The sequence below is a fragment of the Rattus rattus genome, chromosome 2, assembly GCF_011064425.1.
Source record: "Rattus rattus isolate New Zealand chromosome 2, Rrattus_CSIRO_v1, whole genome shotgun sequence".
Lineage (NCBI taxonomy): Eukaryota > Metazoa > Chordata > Mammalia > Rodentia > Muridae > Rattus > Rattus rattus.
The window spans coordinates 73,141,949-73,160,501 of NC_046155.1; positions in this window are offsets into that span (position 1 = coordinate 73,141,949).

Consider the following 18,553-nt stretch of genomic DNA (forward strand, 5'->3'; position numbering starts at 1 on the left):
TCTAGGTGCTTGAAGAGACATCCCTGCTCACGTCCATTCTGCCTTGTGACTCTGCAGTGTTAGCAGTGAAGGTCATGACCTCAGGAAATGGGCATAAAATCAACGTGAATGCATTTATGTGCTTGTTGACCTGCTAATTGCTGAGCTGTTGTTGATAATGTGTTTATTCCAGTTCTGGGGCCCTGTGGGTCCACTTTGTACCTCACCTCTGGGGTGCTGGGGTGCTGGGGTGCTGAGATGTGGTCGCTTGGGGAGAAGAAATACAGGGGAGCTTTGCAACATTCCTTCCTTGTGGACATTGGGGTGCCAGTCTCATGGCAATGCCAACACCAGATCAGAGAGGCAGAACACAGCCTAAAAAAGGGCCTAGCCCATGTCTCTCCGGATGAGAAATGGCATGGACTGGGGCCGAGGCTGTGGTTCCCAAACTCCTGAATACCCAGATGCTGCTGGGAACCTTGAAGAGCTGAGAATGAGGGGACCTGTGGGCTACTGATGAGCCCCTGTCAGGTTGGGTGAAGTGGGGCGAGGGCTTAGCTCAGGGGTGAGCTTCAGGGGCTCAGAGGGACCTTCTGCAGGAGACTTAGGTGGTGCCGATTGGTAACACAGGCTTCCTCCACCTTGGTCCTTAAGGAAGGAGACAGCCCTTACCTCTCCAAACTGTTTATTCATGGTGAAAAAATAGATACATATAACTTACCCAGGGTGGACCAGAGATTAAATACTAATTGCAGGAAGGAATGTCCAGGAACGGAAGTTTATTGACTAAACCTTCAGGGTGGTCTATCTAGTTACCTCATTAGCATGGAGAACTCTGGGCTCCACACTACAGTGACCAATTACTATGGTCCTCTCGGTGGGGTGCTGTGGTCACATGCTCCAGTACAGGAACTGAGTCAGGAGCAGATTCAAAGACCTTTCATTCTCAATTAGGAGAATTGCTGGAGTTCCTTAATTGGCTCCATCTTGTCAGTTTTTCTGTCTGGTGACATGGTTCCACTTGCCCCACAGGTCCCCTGCCCCATACAAGCCAAGGTCTCCTACTATACCAAGCAATGCCCTCCTCCTACCAAAGCAATCTGCAGAAAAGGTGGGACCCAAGTAAAACCAGTCCTCACCCCATCCTGCCTTCAGTTTCCTCCTCTACCAACTCCCCATTCCCTGCCCTGCACCAAACAACCCCTTTTCACCAAAGACTTGAGGGCCAGTGGCCAAATGAGACTCGAGCCCCATCACCCACCCCCTCTCTCCTGGGATACCTGCAGAGTGGGGACCAGAAGCTAACTTCTTGATCAAACGATAAATTCAGCTTAGCTTATAGCAGATTTGTTCTCCATGTAAAGAAATCATGCAGCTGCTTGTGGTCCATAAATCAACCTCATTTATATGTCGAGAATCACCTACAGGGAGGCTGTCGAGAAAATAGAAGCCCTTTTTATTTTTGTTTTCCGTAAGAGATATCGTCGCATGACTCAAAATAAGTACATGTATGAAGTGCTGCCGTGAAGTCCCCTCCATATGTAGCCACTAGCACTGGCTCCTCCCTCATCTCTCCTGGGTCTCAGGAGAAGTATACAAACAAGCATGAGGATGAATTAGATGTGCAGGTGTGCAAACGCACCCTTATTTCCCTTCCCACACGGGCCTGCGCTCTAGCCACCCTACCCACCGTTTGACCTTTGCTGTAGCTGTCTGCCTGCTTGTCCTCCTCAGGAAGGTTCCTCGTTTTTTTGCCACAGCTGTCTAGGACCCCAGGCACTGAGGGCTGCCATGTATGTAACGATCTCTCTCAGGCAGACATCGCAACTGTTTCCAGTCTTCTGCCGTCACAGTGCTCCATGAGATAATAAAGTTTAAACAGTGGGGTGGAGGAGATCTATTAACCAGTCTTGGCATCTTGTTACAGACACATTTGCAGTAACCTCTCTCCCCCACTGTTATTTCCTCCCCCTGTAATTTTTTTATTTTTCTGGATGTCAAATGTTGATGCTTTATTGCAGTTTACCACATTGTTCAGGGTCATTTCAGTGGTTAGACATGCACAATAAAAGAGAAAAATGTGTGTCTGTGGAAGTCTTGAAAGTCAACAACAGAAGCAAATCTCCCATTTGCTGGATGCCTTCGGCAGCCCTGGTGGGAACCAGCAAGGAGACAGGGATTCTGCAAGCTCAACACACAGGGGAACAATCAGACACATATGCCACTCTTTTGCCACAGAAAGCCGTGTCTGCCAGTCAGGCCTCAGTTCACAGAGTTAAGGACACAACAAGATACATAGGAACTTTTTTCTCAATGCGCTATAGCTTTCAAAAACCCCATTGCTGCACACTTGTAATGTTCAGAAAACTGAGGCAGGGGCATTGATTATAGGCCACTGTGGGCTACAAAAGGGACCCTGTCTCAAAAAAAATTAAAAATAGATGCCATACTTCTTCAATACCCAAGAACATTAAAAGCATTCTCTTGTACAGCTGTGCATATGCACACGTGCGTGCACACATACACACAACACAAATGTAATAAAAAGTCAAAAGCTAGACGAAGAAAACAGAACAAAATTTAGTTGGCAGCCCCTTCACTGATGCTGTTCTTCTCAGCAGTAATAAGCACCAAATCATTTTTCTCTATGATCCGTTTTGTCACATGTTCATATGAGTTGAGCAGGAACGACATCATGAGGGTGACATCATCAAGATGACATTCCAAGCCCCTTAGCTAGATGCCTGTAGCCTTACTAAAGCACTGGGAGCTGAGCAGCATTTACATTTCACAGATAAAGAAACCAATGTTCCATTGGTCTAAGAACAGCCAACAGTTATGGGTACCAGTAGGAAGGAGAGAAAATGCAGACTAACAAGCAACCGTGAGGAGTAGTCACACTCTCCCGTGTGCTAACAGTAACTATCTGAATTTTTTTTAATTTGCAACGGGGGCTGGGCATACAGACCTGGTGGACCAGCAGGTCATTCATCAGTAAACAGGGTCCTAATGGGAAGGTGCCACGGGATAAGAAAGCTAGAGAAGACACAAGTTGGGTCAGGAGGTCTTGCATAAGCTATGTCTCATGCCAAGGAAGTTTATTAAATACAGTATCTGTCGTGGTTTGAATATGCTTGGCCCAGGGACTGGCACTATTAGGAGGTGTGGCCTTGTTGAAGTAGGTGTGTCACTGTGGGTGCGAGCTTAAGACCCTCACCCTGGCTGCCTGGAAGTCAGTCTTCCACTAGCAGCCTTCAGATGAAAATGTTGAACTCTCAGCTCCTCCTGCACCACGCCTGCCTGGATGCTGCCATGCTTCTGTCTTGTGATAATGGACTGAACCTCTGAACCTGTAAGCCAGCCCCAGTTAAATGTTGTCCTTTATAAGAGTTGCTTTGGTCATGGTGTCTGTTCACAGCAGTAAACCCTAACTGAGACAGCGTCATACATCCTGTTTACAGAGGAAGAACAGCCAAGGTCTGCAGAGAGCTAAGTTAGACAGCATTAGCAAAGAGAAGACAGGTTACCTCCGACCAGGACCGATTACCTCAGCCCAGAAGGAAGAGTTAGATCTTCTGAAACAGCAGCAGCATTGACTCCTTTTTAAGGCACTGGCTCCAGCCTCAGACAGACCCTGCCAAGCCCACTCCTGGACAAGGACAAAGTCCCCTTTGTCCCCCAATCAGAGCCTATGATAAAAAGCATGGGCTAGTCTGGCATCCCACAGCAGAGTTCAGTGGGTACATGCACACATCATACACACAAAAAAATAAGAAAAAAATGCTCACGGGTCAAGACACAAAATACTGAACAGGGACCGTCAACATTTACTGAAGAACTATAAACCAAGAGGGGAGAGAGAGAGAGAAATCACATGGACCCTGGCACTGCTCTGTGCAGGTGTGCACTTCTACAGCAATGGTTTTGCTATATTTAGAACAAAATATCCTAAATAATATTTAAATATCTAAAAATCAGGCTTAAAATGTCCATTCTTTTTTAAAAAAGAGAGACAAGACATGAAATTGGTGGTTGGGGGTTGGGGGTGCATGGGTGATTTGGAAAGGGGAAAGGCAGTAATGAGCTAAACACATTGCATTTATGTATGAAATTAGCAAAAAGCCAAAAGAGCATCTAAAAGTCATGCAGAGAGAAGAGTGGGCAGGAGATCAGCCCAGGGGCCATTGCTTAGGATAACCTTTGGCACGCACAGAGTTCTATCCTGAGAGGACAAAATGTATTTGACGACACTCGGAGGTCATAAAAGAGAAAGACTCAATTGGATTGTAACTTCAGGGTGAGGACACTGGGGGTTTTCTGTTTGCCCCTGCGGAGTTTTCCCTTCTGTCCATGTTTGTGTTAGAGTTTTCTTAGGGCGCACCGTAAAAGTACAGACACAGAAGCCAGTCATCCTGTGGGCCTCAGCGGGCACTAGCCAGCAACCCGCTTACTCCAGTGTGAGCAGTGCTGTGCAGTTTCCCTGTAAGGAACTTTCACAGCCAGAACACCATGAGGCACCAGTAAGCATGCTGGCAGGACACTGCACCATGTGAGGGGCAGTCCCTGCACCCTGTTCTGTTTTTGCTAAAATTCCCTCCCTGGGGGAAATGTAAGGAACATCACCCTCCTCTCAACAACAAACCAAAGTACCATTCTGTCTAAGTTCTCTTCAGAGTAACAGTGAATTTATTGGGCTCCTTCACGGAGCCTTGCTGTGAAGAAACAGCATGACCTAGGTAACTCTTAGGGGAAAAAAAGAGTCTTTAATTGGGGCTTGCTTACAATTTTAGATTAGTCTATGATGATCAAGGTAGGAAGCAGATGGGGGTGGCACTGGAGAAGCAGCTGAGAGCTTTACATCCTGATTCACAGGCTTCGAGAAACTAACATGGGCCTGGTTGGGTTTGTGAAACGTCAAGTCCACCTTGCAGTGACATGTTTCCTCCAGGGTCCCACCTCCTAATCCTTCCCAAACAGCTCCACTAACTGGAAACCAAGCATCTAAACTTATAAGTATAGGTCTCATTCTCATTCAAACTATCCTATTCTGTCCCCTGGTCCCCATAAGATTGTAGCCATACCAAAAATGCAAAGTGCATTTAGTCCAAGACTCAAAAGACTCCAAAAGTCCCCATAGTCTTTCACAGTCTCGACACTGTTTAAAAAGTCCAAAGTCTCTTCTGAGACTCAAGACAGTCTCTTAAACCTTAAACCCTTATAGAATCAAAATCAAAACACAGAGCACATCCTTCCAACATACAATGGCACCAAATATACATCGCCATTCCAAAAAGAAGGAGAGAACCATAGTGAGGAACACTGAACCAAAGCAAGGATGAAAACCAGCAGGTCAGGTTCCAATTTGTGACTCCATGTCTGACGAGAAAGGGTTCATCAGACGGCTCTTCCCTTCCAGCTCTCCTGACTATCACACACTTGTCTCTCTTGGGCCGGCTCCAGACCTGCAACTCTCCTTTATAGGTGTCCCACAGCTCTCGTAGATCCGACATCTTGGGGTCTCCAACGCGATCCAGCCTTCAGCCTTCAGCCTTCGGAGCTTCATGCAATGGCCTCTCTGGGTCTCCACGTAGGGACTCCCCTGCCACATAGCTGGTCTCAGTGGTTTTCCTTCCCCCCAGAGGGAGGTTCCACAGCTTCTATCCCGTATGTTTCTTAACTCTAAAGCCAGAAACATGTAGCTGAAGCAGCCAAGTTCTTCTGCTTGCTAGGGCTGGAACCCGGACCCCTCCTTGGATTTCGTATGTTTAAGCAGTCCGTTGCCGATGGTTTTCCTTGCTGCTTAAACTTTCCTCTAACCCCGTTGACAAGCTGGGAAGCTTAGCTGGATGAGGTCTTGCCCCAAGGGCACTACTCCCTTTATTCCATTTTGATTCAGGCTGGATGGATAAGCTCTTGTGTACTAAGTGGAAGCATCACCTGTCAATAAAAACCTAATGGCCAATAAGCTGAGACAGGGTTAGAAGGTGGGACATCTGGCAGAGAGGGGGGAACTCTGGGAAATAGCTAGGCACCCAGACTCAGAGAAGTTGGATATATGAAATTGAAGACAGGTAACCAGCCATGTGGCAGACGTACAATGGTATAAATGGATTAACTGGGCTAGTTGGGGTACAAGCCTAGCTTATGACCTAGGCATCTGTTAATAACTAATATCCTCCAAGTCGTTATTCAGAAACCGGGACACAGGTGGAAAGGGCCACACTTACATCAGCCCGTACTTTTACCCCCTTGAGCACAGGACCTGGTTCCAACATTACACTTCCTGCTGTTCTTTTTCTCCTCAAACGGAAGTTTGTATTTCTCTTCACACCACTTGCTCCTTTCCATTGTAGGCAGGCGTTGTAGATAGATCACTAATAACCACGTGACACGGTCACCACTGGGCTGTCTTAAAAATCCCTGCCAACAACATTAATGCAAAACTCTTCAATTTAGCCTCAAGCACACTTTTAGGGCAAGGGCAAAAGACAGCCACATTCTTTGTCAAAATATCAAAAAAATGGTCTCCAGGCCAGCTAGTACTATTCTTCTCCTCTGCAATCTCTTGAGCTGTGACCTCAGAGTCCACACTGCCCTCAGTACTACTGCCTTCCACACTCCTCCTAGGAAGGTCCATTAAGCCCTGCTCAAAGCATTCAATCTCTTCTCTAGGGCAAAGTCTTTCATATTCCTCCAAACAACAGCATGGCCCTGCCTGACCGTCAGTCCCTGGTACCCGAGTCCCTGGTCCCAACTTCTGTCTCTGCTCCTATTCTATTGCTACAAAGACACACCATGGCCAAGGAAGCCTTTAACTGGGGACTTGCTTACCTCAACATCACACTGGTGCACGCTGTCTAAATGCACAGGGAGCTTCTACTTGGTGTTCATCCAAAGGTGTTAAGTGAGACAAGGGTGACTGCCCTTCCTTGATGTTCCCTACACCCAGCTCTGTCCTGTAAAATGAAAACTGCCACTAGAGGAAGCTGAGAGGGAGCAGGATGGCCTCAGTGCCAGTCGGGGAATAGTCCTCACTTACTGTTGCTCTAACTACTGGCACTGATGGGTTGGACTCTAAGGACCTTCTTAGGGCAGAGCAACCTTCCCAGCAGCCTCAGCCACCCTAAGACCCTGGATGGTACCATCCTTGGACCAGCACTGGCAAAAGCAACAAGTACCACCATTGGGTTAGAAAAATCCTTTGGGATGGAAGAACCCAATCCAAAAGGCAAAAGTCATTCCAAAGAACTAACACGCTGTTTTGTTTTTAATTAGAACTTTTCCAAATAAAAATTAAAAAGGGATACAGTTGTTACCCCCAGCAGTGTTCCTCATACCCTATGCTGGTTAATAGTGACGAGATGACAAGCTATGAGAATCACTTAGGGGACAGGCCTCGGGGCTTGCCTGTGAGGGGTTATTTAGGTGAGGTTAATTAGAGTGGAAAGACACAGATTAACTGTGGGTGGCACCACCCCCTGGGCAGGGCACTGGATTAAATATAAAGGAGAATGTTCACACAGATGCAAAGTGACCAGCTGCCTCCTACTTCTGCCCACTTGTCATCTTTCCCTCCATCATGGATAAATCCCTTTGCACTCTATGTTGAAAGAACTCCACCTCCCTTAAATTGATTCTTGACATGTATTTTGGTTACAGGAGCAGAGATACATTTAAAGATACATTGTTATTTTTTTAATTGTGTGTGGGGGGAGGCAGGACTTGGAGGCTATGATCCTGTAAGTACTAAAGGTGCCCTTGAAGGACAGAACAGCAGATCTCCTGGAGCTGGAGTTACAGCCAGTTATGAGCAGCCGCACACAGGTCCTGAAAACTAAACTCAGGTCCTCTGCAAAAGCCACACGTGCAGCTGGGAGGTAGTGGCCCATTCCCTTCACTCTGGAGGCAGAGGCAGGCAGATCTCTGAATTCAACATCAGGCTGGTCTACAGAACAAGTTCCAGGACAGTCAGGTCTACACAGAGAAACCCTTTCTTTAAAAACAAACAAACAGAAAGCTCTCAACTGTAGTTAAAGCCACAAAGCCATTTCTAAGCTCATGTTTTTCCCACCCGTTTATTTTGTTTCCCAAAATAACAACCCTGAGACTTCTTATGTATGAATAAGTGCTTAGGCCAATAGCTTTGCCACTAGCTCCTATCTCAATGATCCAGTTTATTCTATTGGAAGCGTGCCACATGGCTGGTTCACTTTCTTCTGAGTTTCATGCATCTGTCTTCTTCTCAGAGTTCAGGGCAAGTCTCCCAAGCCTCACTATCTCCCAAAATCCTCTCGGTGTACCAGAATTTCCACCTCCCTATTTCCTGCCTAAGCTAATAGGCCAACAGCCTTTTATTGACAGGTGATACTTCCATACAGTAGAGATTCTTTCTATACTTAACCACCCCCTTCTTTATCTCCTTTTATTCTATCTGGAATCCAAGCCTATGGGATGGCACTGCCCACATTGGTTAGGTCTTCGGTCCTTGGTTAAACGTATTTGGAAGCAGCATCACCAATACATTCAGACACAAATCTCCTAGATCAGAGGTTCTCAAACCTGTGGGCTGTAATACCTTTAGAGGGTCAAATGATGTTTTTACCTGGGTCACACATCAGATACCCTGCATGTCCGATATTTACAATATGATTCATAACAGTAGCAAAACAGTTATGAAGTAGCAACAAAAATAATTTTATGGTTGTGGGTCACCACAACATGAGGAATTGTATTAAATGTTCATGGCGTTAGGAAGGTTGAGATTCATGGCTTGATATGGTTCCAAATCCAGTTAAACCTACAAGGAAACTTGATCATCACCCGCTTGGCCTCTCACATTTTGCCTGACTTGTACTCAGCAGAGCAAAGGGCACCAATGTCCCCTGACAGTGCCACATTGTCTTTCCAGACTTTACCATTTAGGCCCCTTGTCCTTGATCCTTTGGTAGTCTCTGTTACCTTCAAACACTGTTTTCTTCCACACTGGGCTTTTTAGTTGGTTTTAGTGGCGAGCTCACGTACAATAGGCTAGTTCACCGGATGTGGAAAGCCCTAGGCTAGTTCACCGGATGTGGAAAGCCCTAAGAGGCACGGAATGGAAACACGCACTAAGTTGGGTTCTCATGTGAATGGGAAAAGGGCAGCAAAGCTGTAACCTGAAAGACAAGATTCTGCAGCAAGGGGGAGCACTGCCTGATTCTGGTCTCTTCCCCCCTCTTAGGTGGATCATTTGAACTTAAGATCTTGTCCAAGGGAAACCGGAAGTTCGGAGCAGATCCGTAGGGAATAATACTGGGCTGGTCACTTTGCTTATCCTGTGACCAAATATTTGTAAGACAACTTAAAGGAGAAACTATTTATTTTGACTCTCAATTTGAGAACAGTCCATTGTGGTATGGAAGGCAGAGCAGAGGGAGATAACTCAGGGCTGTGGTGAAAAGAGTGCGCAGTGAGGCTGGGGACCAGGAAGATAGAACCAGAAAGGGCTATAAGCCTCAAAGTTGACACTCCTAGGGACCCAGTTCCTGTAGTGATGCCCCAACTTCCCAACGGATCCATAATCTCCCAGAACAATGCCACCAGATACAGACCAAGTACTCAAACACTTGAGTCTGTTGGAGAAATTGTACACCGCAAATATGACAAACACCTAGAGCTAGCTAATAATTAGATTTCCCTTTTGATATCTCCTCGTTGCTTGCTTGCTTGCTTGTTTTTGAGACAAGGTCTATATGTAGCCCAGGCTATCCCTGAAGTTGTGATCATCCCGCCTCTACTTCCTGATGCCAGGATTCCAGGTGGGAGCTATTATACCCAGTTTTATTATTCAATTTTTCTAAAAGTAAGCTTTGTGTTTGAGAGTGAATTTCATTTGAACATGAGAGGAAATGAATGAAATGCCAGAGATACTGTGAGAATAATTTAAAATATCGATGGCACTCACTATGCGAATCAGACTGAATCCGAAAGTAAGACACACGCACTGGAATAAAACAAATAAATGTGATATTAATCACAACACAGAAGACAAGATATTATGATTCAAAACCTCCCAAAACACAACAGCCTTTCTGAGAGATTCGGAATGGTTCAGAAACAAACCAGTCAGGTTCCCAAGAGCATACATATGAGTCATGGGCAGGCCAGGGTGTAAGATCGGCTGTTCCTTTTTAATAAACTCCTCTTGCTGAATCAGACTTGACGGATGCTCCAGTTAGAGTGTTTGCTAATGGTCACCGTGTTCTAGTACACGTTCAGCCTTGCCAAAGACACCTGACTTTTCTTACCCTATTCCTCTATAGCACAGGCCTGAGCCACCCTCAGGCTGTGATACTCAAATGAAGTTGCTCATATGTTTTGGGCACAAGATGGTCATGAATGGACTTGTACCCATAAGATTGTCCCTATGGTCTTGAAACTGGTATATGGTGACCACACCTGCTTCCCTTAATTGCCCAGAACTGTATAGTAAGAATTTTGCTTTCTTTAAAAATAACACAGACATAGAAGAATGTTTTCATTTTATTCCCAGGTGTGGGATATGGGGCTGCTTCAGATTGTCCGCAGCGGCTGACTATGATCCGACTCATGCTCTAGCAGGGACGTGATTTGGCCAGCTGCAGACAGTTTCTGTGATTGTGTGACCTTAGGAATTCTGGGGACTTTTTAGAGGGTATATAAATCCTAGGGCCCTGAGATGGGGTGGGGTGGGCTGGCTGTTGGTAGGGTTTTTTGGGGTTTTGGGGGTTTTTTGGTTTGGTTTTTGTTGTTGTTGTTGTTCATTGGTTGCAGTTTAAGTAGCTAGTGCAAAGAACAAAGAAGAAATTAGATATTCCAGCTGCGAAGATTAAATTTTCCCATGGAACTCCATGCCCCTAATCAACAGGAAGTAGTCTGATTATAATGTCACCCCCTTTCCTTTCCCAGCAGGAAGTCGTCTACGATGTCATCCCCTTTCTATGCTTTTTTCTCTATCTGCCTACCTAGTGTTAGGCGGGGAGAAGGATAGAAGAAGGCCCCACATAGTAGCCAAAGACAGCTGCAGACCTGGTTGTGAAGACTCCTAGTCCACTTCAGGCTGGAAGTATGCACTGGTCTCCATGGCTGCTTTCCTCCAGGTGACTCTGCCTTGGGATGATTTTGCTTTGCAATGTTGACTTGTTTTGTTTTGTTATTGTTTGAGCCAGTGTCTCCTGTATCCCAGGCTGACCTCCATCTGGCTATGTAGCCTCCAATGACCTTGGACTTGTGATCCTGCTGCCTCTGCCTCCCAAATGACAGGATTACAGACTTGCACAACCTTGCCAGTTTATTAAATGCTGGGGCTCCATCCCAGGGTCTTGTACAGACTGAGCAAATCCCCAGTCCTGGAGTGTGGACTTTAATACAGATCTGGCTGCCAACTGCCATTCACACCGGCAGTCTTGAGCTGTTTCCCTACAGACTTCTCCTGACCTGTCATGGATTTTTATTATCTGATGTGACTCCTGTGACCACGTCTAGAAATGTCATTTTAAACTCACTTTCCTCCCCTTCCTCTGATTTCTCTCCACACTCTTTTTTTAAAGATTTATTTTCTGAGTGCTTTGCAACATGTATACAAGTGTACCTGGTACCCACAGAGATCAGAAGAGGGCACCAGATTCCTCGACACTACAGTCGTGGATAGTTAGTTATAAGCTGCTATATGGTTACTGGGAATCGAACCCAGGTCTTCTATAACATGTGCTCCTAACTGCTGAAACATCTCTCCAGCCCCATCTTCCCAGATTCATATTTAACCACTGAATATTTTCTGCCTTTATTTTTAGGTACCGATATGAAGAGTTTTTATTTGTTGTTTTTGGCACGAGGTTTCACTGTGTAGTCTTAACTGGCCTGGACCTTACTGCTCAGACAAGGCTGAATTCAAACTCACAGAAATCCACTCACCTCTGTTTTTTGTTGTTGTTGTTGTTTTGTTTTGTTTTTTAAATAGATAACTCTTTAAATTGTATTTAATGAGTTTGAAAGGTTTGGCAGTTAAAAGCTTCTGGAAGAGGGTGAGTCCTTTTTCTTTAAGCGTATTGACCGTGGTAAACTGACCACGCTCCAGTGGAAGACCACACAACAGAGGATGTATGAGCAGCACTCATCGGATGTGATGGTGTGAAAGGGGGCGGGGGTGGAGAACAGAAAACTGGGTGGACAGGGAAGAGAAACGATCTGAGAGGAGTTTAAAATTTAAAATTTTAAAATTTAAAAAATAATTTAAAATTTAAAAATTTTAAACATTTAAAATTTTAAAAATAATTTTTTATAGTATCACCTGTGATATTCCATTCACATACACACCCTACTGCACTTTCTCGTTCTCTACCCAACTCCTTCTTTCCCATGAGGTCTCCTCCTCTCCCACTCATCCCCCACCCAGGCCTCATGCAGGCAGTTGAAGCTGCTGTGTATTCAAGATGCAAGCAACAGCATGCCATGGCCGTGAGACGGTACCCACACGTTCCGCCCAGCCTTCCCTTCCCACAGCCCTTTTAGCCCATTTTGTGATGTTCACTGGATAGAGATATCCCATTTGGGGCCAAGCACCAAGCAACCTTTTTCTCAGCCCTCTGACTAGTCACACGTTCCTATTTAGTGATGGCCAATGCTGAAGAGGCTTCTCTAGACTCCCTGACCAAAGCCAACAGCCACACTAGCCTATGGGTATGAGTATAGATAATTAGAAGGCAGTTTAATGAACATGTCCACATGGCAAAACAGCAGAGGAAGTCCTCTTCGGGACTGTGACATCCCGGATCACAAGACCAGACAGACGTGCCAGGCATGTACCCCCTCTCACTGAGGGGGCCTCAACCCCACCACGCCCCAACTCCTGCCTTAGTTCTATTTTGGATTAAAACATCATGCCCAAGAACAACTTTGGGATGAAGGGGTTTATTTCAGCTTATAGTTCATAGTTCATTATGGAGGTCAGAGAAGGAACCTGGAGTCAAGAACTGAAGCCGAGGCCATGGAAGAATGGTGTTTATTGTGATGATCAGGAGCAGAGGAAAACAGGGGCGAAGCAAGAATGGAGAACCAACCTTCAGCAGTGACTGCCATGAGCTCAGGGCTGGGGACACAAGGCCAGGGATACCTCCTCCACCAGACATAAGTGCATGGCCAAGGTCAGCTTCTGACGGCCTTCCTCATAAATACCACCCACCCCATTTTGGGGGGCAGGATCTCTCACCGCCACTCAGGACTCACCAGTTAGGCTATCCTGGTCTTTGCCTGTCCCTACTTCTCCAGTGCTGGAATTCCAACCATCAAGGTTTTCATGTGGGTGCTGAGGATCAAAGTCAAATCCTCATGCTTGCACAGCACTCTAAGGATCTCCCCAGCCCCTTTAAAGAAACTCTTATTAGCATGTATAATGGTACAAAATAATGGGTTTTGTAGCAGCACGATGCACTTCTAGAATGTGCACCCTACCCCCCATTCTTGTCCTCCTCCTCCTCCCCCAGCACTGTGGTCTCTGTCTTCTTCTATTTTTTAAGATTCATATTTGTTATGTATGTCTATGTGCAGGTATGATCATGTGAGTGCAGCTGCCCACAGAGATCACAAGAGGGCACTGGATCCCATGGAGAAACGGGTGATTGTGAAATGCATAGTATACATACACTGGGAAATGAATTATGGTCCTCTGCAAAACCAGCCCCAACTCCTACTTTTTAAATTCTAGATTCTGTCTATGGAAGAGAGCATGCAATATTTGTCCAAGTCTGGCTTATTTTATTTAGCACAGTGAATGACTTCCAGTTCCATCCTGGATGGGTGGATAGTAAAACATTTTATTCATTATGGGAAAGTAAAACTCCATCACACACACACACACACACACACACACACTCATGAATACAGGAATAGTGGAAGTAGTCATAGTAACTAAGATATAGAATCAATTATACCATATATATATATATATATGTGTGTGTGTGTGTGTGTATATTTATATATATATGTGTGTGTGTATATATATTTATATATATATATATGTGTGTGTGTATATTTATATATATATATATTATACTTCCTCTACCCCAAAGACAAATAGAACATCTTGTACTTAACGCTCCTCTTCAGTTCAAAGGGTATTTATAGAAACAGCTAAGTATTAGAGAACCATCATTAATACAAGGCTTTAATCTCCATTTTTTAAAAAAGCATTCAAGTATTTGCAAATTGCCCGCTTCAGTTTTTGTGAACACCTAGGCAGTCAGAGCCCACTTCTTTCTTCATAAGCAAAAACCTTTTCAAAGGATAACTTTGGAAAAGAATGTTAGATGTGAATTCCAGTCTGCAAACCATTGATCCAGGTGATCCGCAAGGTCTCTTCCAAGTGTTACCTGACTTTACACTTCTAATTCCCCCAGTCAACAAAAGTTTGATAAGCAGAGGCAAGACTCTAAGGCTCAATGTAAACACTGTGCTAACAAGACACAGACACCAGAGATGCGGCTGAGATGTTTCGCAGCTGGTTCAGCTGGTTCAGTGTTTATCCAGCATCATCAAGGCCTGGGTTTGATGATATTCAGGACGTATAAACCAGGCAGAGAGACACATACCTGTAATCCCAGCATTTGGAAGAGGCAGGGGAATCAGAGGTTCAAGGTCACCTTCAAATACAAATTGAGGTTAAGACCAGCCTGGGCTACATGAAACAATGTGTTGGGGGAGGGGGGTAAATAGTGATAGAAATGTCTAAAGACAAGTTTACCAAAACAGTCTATTTTATGTTCCCTAACTATTGAAATTAAGTGGCACAAAAGGACATTCAGCTGGCATGGACTTCTTGCTCTAAATGTCCCTCCTCTGCCCAAGATTCAGAAGACAAAAGCAGAATGATACAACTCAAACTTGTTAAAGTTGAAAAGGCTAAATAGATTTTATTAAAATATACACCAAGAACCACCCTTTCCCCTTATTCTGACAGTATTGGAACTGACATGGAAGCTGGGTGAACAGTCGATTTTCTGGAGTAGAGAAATGAAGGCCAAAGGGAATCAGGAGAACCCACTCGGCTATGTGCCTCCCAGGTGGGGATAGGCATTTAGTGTGGTGTCCTCAGGTAGACAAAGACATGACTGGAAACTCTTGCTAGGAGGAAAGGAAGCTCTAAATCACTGGTTCTCAACTTTCCTAATCCTGCAACCCTTTAATATAGTTAGTTCCCATGTTGTGGTGACACCCATCCATAAAATAATTCTTGTTGCTACTTCATAACTGCCATTTTTCTACTGTTAAGAATCATAATATAAATATCTGATATGCGACCAGTGCGACCGTTCCACAGGTCGAGGACCACTGCTCTGAACCTTCCTGTTATAATTCCATCTGGTGGAGGCCACAGGTTGACAAGGAAACACCTTAAGAAGGGAGAGACAACGGTTTGTAGCTTTAAAAAGAGCATCAATGTCATTGTTTTATTCACACCAGGTAGAACACATACACAAAAATGTGTATTATAGGTTGCTTTCAAAAAAATTCCATGTTCCATGAGAACTATGTAAATGACATAAAATGTTTCTGCTATGTAACAAGAGAAGGAAGTCAGCATTCCCACTGTCTGTTAGGAAATACTTAGAGAATGAGGTTATAGTAGACAGAATGATGGTACAGAGCAGTCTCAAGCAGCTCTACATCCTTTCAAACACTGTGCAAGTCAAACTAAACCCGAACCACAAGCTTCCACTTTGCTTCTCACGTTAACCGGACCTCGGGCACCGAGTGCTGGCACAGAAACCTCGGTTCGCTGTGAAAGCCTGCTATTTGCTCACCTTCAGGGGATGTGGACATGCCAGGAGAGGTCACATCATCACAAGAGTTCTGGAAAGTAAAAAGTGCTTCACTCCTGCAACTAGGTTCTCGGTGATGGCATTCAACTTCATGAACGCTGAGATCAGCCCGGGATGAGGAGGCCTTGCCACAAGCAGGAGCGACTCCGCCCCAGGCCAGCCCCAGCTCGAGCTGTGCACATTCAGGACAGCAGGCGTTTGTCTTTTCGTTTCTTAGGTGGTCTCACTACATAGTCCTGACTGTCCTGAAACCTGTGATACAGACCAGGCCATCTCCCTCTCAGAGATCCACCTGCCTTTGCTTCTTGAGTGCTGGGATTAAAGGCATGTGCCACCACGCCCAGTCTAGCATAAGTTTCTTGAAAATCATGTTACTACAGTTTCTCAAGAAGTCCATATTTAAATAAAAATAACATATTGCATTAATACAAAGAAAAATAAAGTTTAATAGCCCATTGACAATAGTTTTAAGAAATAGAAATAACCATTTGCATGCTACGAATATCTCTTCATTAGTACACACTTAATTTAGATAACTACATAACTAAACAGATCGAGAATTCCCCACAGCATCATTTCATGGTTGCAGCTCTCCTTCTAGACTGTCCAAATATGGTACTGACTTTTCCCAGCATCTTTATGTTCTGTTTTAAAAACCGATCCCTGCATCTGAGAAGTCCTCGTTAGCAGTTGTTGCTGAGTAACGATTCTGTCATCCTTCATCAGCCACCAAGGAGCCTCTGAGCAGTGACACTCAAGCTGGAGCTTCCTGTAAAGACAAGAGAGTCTTTAAAAACAACCCTCAGTGAGTTTCACACACTCTCAGCAACAGTTGTCCCCATCTAGCGTGAAGCCAGCCACATGCTCAGCTTTGCTACCAACACATCAAGCAATGCCAGAGACCAGCCTTCAAGCTCAAGCCTTCACACACCTTCCAAAAGGCTGGGGTAGGCATGGAGTTGTTGGGGAAGTGTGGGGCTTGTGCCAAAGACCAGTTCAGTGATGTGAAGAAACACAACCAAGCTGGACATGGTGGTGAACACCTTTAATACCAGCCCTGGACAGGCAGGCAGATCGCTGAGATCAAGGCTAGCCAGATCTACATGGTCTACATACCCAGCAAAGTCCCTACCCCACATCTCCAGAAAATGCAAAAAGATCAAGAGGCAATTAAAAGACGGGAGAAAGGAGGGAGGGAAGGAGGGAAGGGGGGGAGGGAGAGAGGGAAAGAGAGAGAGAAGAGAAGAGAAGAGAAGAGAGAGAGAGAGAGAGAGAGAGAGAGAGAGAGAGAACACTCAAGTTCACTAGTAATAGAAATATAACCAAAATGATGAGTTGACAATTTCTGGTGATTAATTGACCAAAATGTAATAAAAGCAACAACTAGTGTTGACATAGGGTCAGAAAAACTGGCAATTTACATTAACAATACACATGAAAACTGAGGGGCCTCTCTAGAATGCAACTGAACTACAGCACATCAGAGCTTTCAAAATGTGTAATATTCTAGACTAACAATGCTACTCATGGATTTATCTCAAGTCAGAGACAGGCAAACACATGTACAGCTGCATGTCAAAATTATGTATAATAATGAAATTTGGGAAGGGAAATAATTACCTAATACTAACAATGGAGGGTAAATTAATAAATAGAACTATGAAATGGAATGCAATAACTTGTTCAAAAAGGGCCAGTGAGATGGTTCAGGGTGGGTGAAAGTCCTTAGGACACAATTTTACAACCTGAGTTCAAGTCCCAGGACCCCATGACATAAAGAAACTATCTACTCCAGCTGGCTCCCACTGGCTTCCACATACACACCATGCATGGCACACACATACACCTAAAATAAGCAATAAATGATCACTGAAAAGCTTTCATAAAATTCATTTATAAGGCTGAACATGTAGTGTAGTGGTACAGCATACGCAAGGCACTACGTTCCTATAAATATGTCTATATAAATGTACACCCCAACACATACGTGTACGTAGACTGAAGTGGTAAAATCATACACTATCTGACATAGAAAGGACAGGCTAGAAGACAGCAAACAAGATGAAATAAATATAGAGAGAAGCTGGGACTTAGATGGACCAGCCACTAAAAGCACTTGCTGCTCCTGCAGAAAACCAGCAGATCTAGTCCCCGCACTCAAGTCAGGGAGCTCACAAGCACCTGTATTTCCAGTTCTAGGGAATCCAACACCCTCATCAGGCACCTATCAGCTCCTGCATGCAAATAACACACACACACACACACACACACACACACACACACACTCAGGCACACACACATATACATAAAATAAATCTAAGATAAATGTTTGAGAAAATTGCTTCCAAGTACATGAGGTATTTGTTGAACAAAGTATAACAGCCCCAATGGGCCCTGTCACAGGACAAGCCAGAGCCTCGGCAATCGCTACTCCACACACCATACTCTGTCCTTCACTGGAGGTTAATGTCTCAGGTGACCACATTGTAGGAGTCCACCCCATCAGAACACAAGCTCCCACATCACCCACACTTCTTCTCCCAATCCCACTTGCCTATCCCTGGTAAACACAAGGATTTGCTGACTCTAAGCCTTGCCGAGATGACAGAGCGTGGCTAGAGAAGCCCGGCCACTGCACCAAAGCACTTAACTTCACATTTCCCAACAAAGTATCGGTGGGCATCCAAACCTGCAATAAAATCCAATCACACCTGGCTGGTCAAGTCCTTTCTTCCACACTG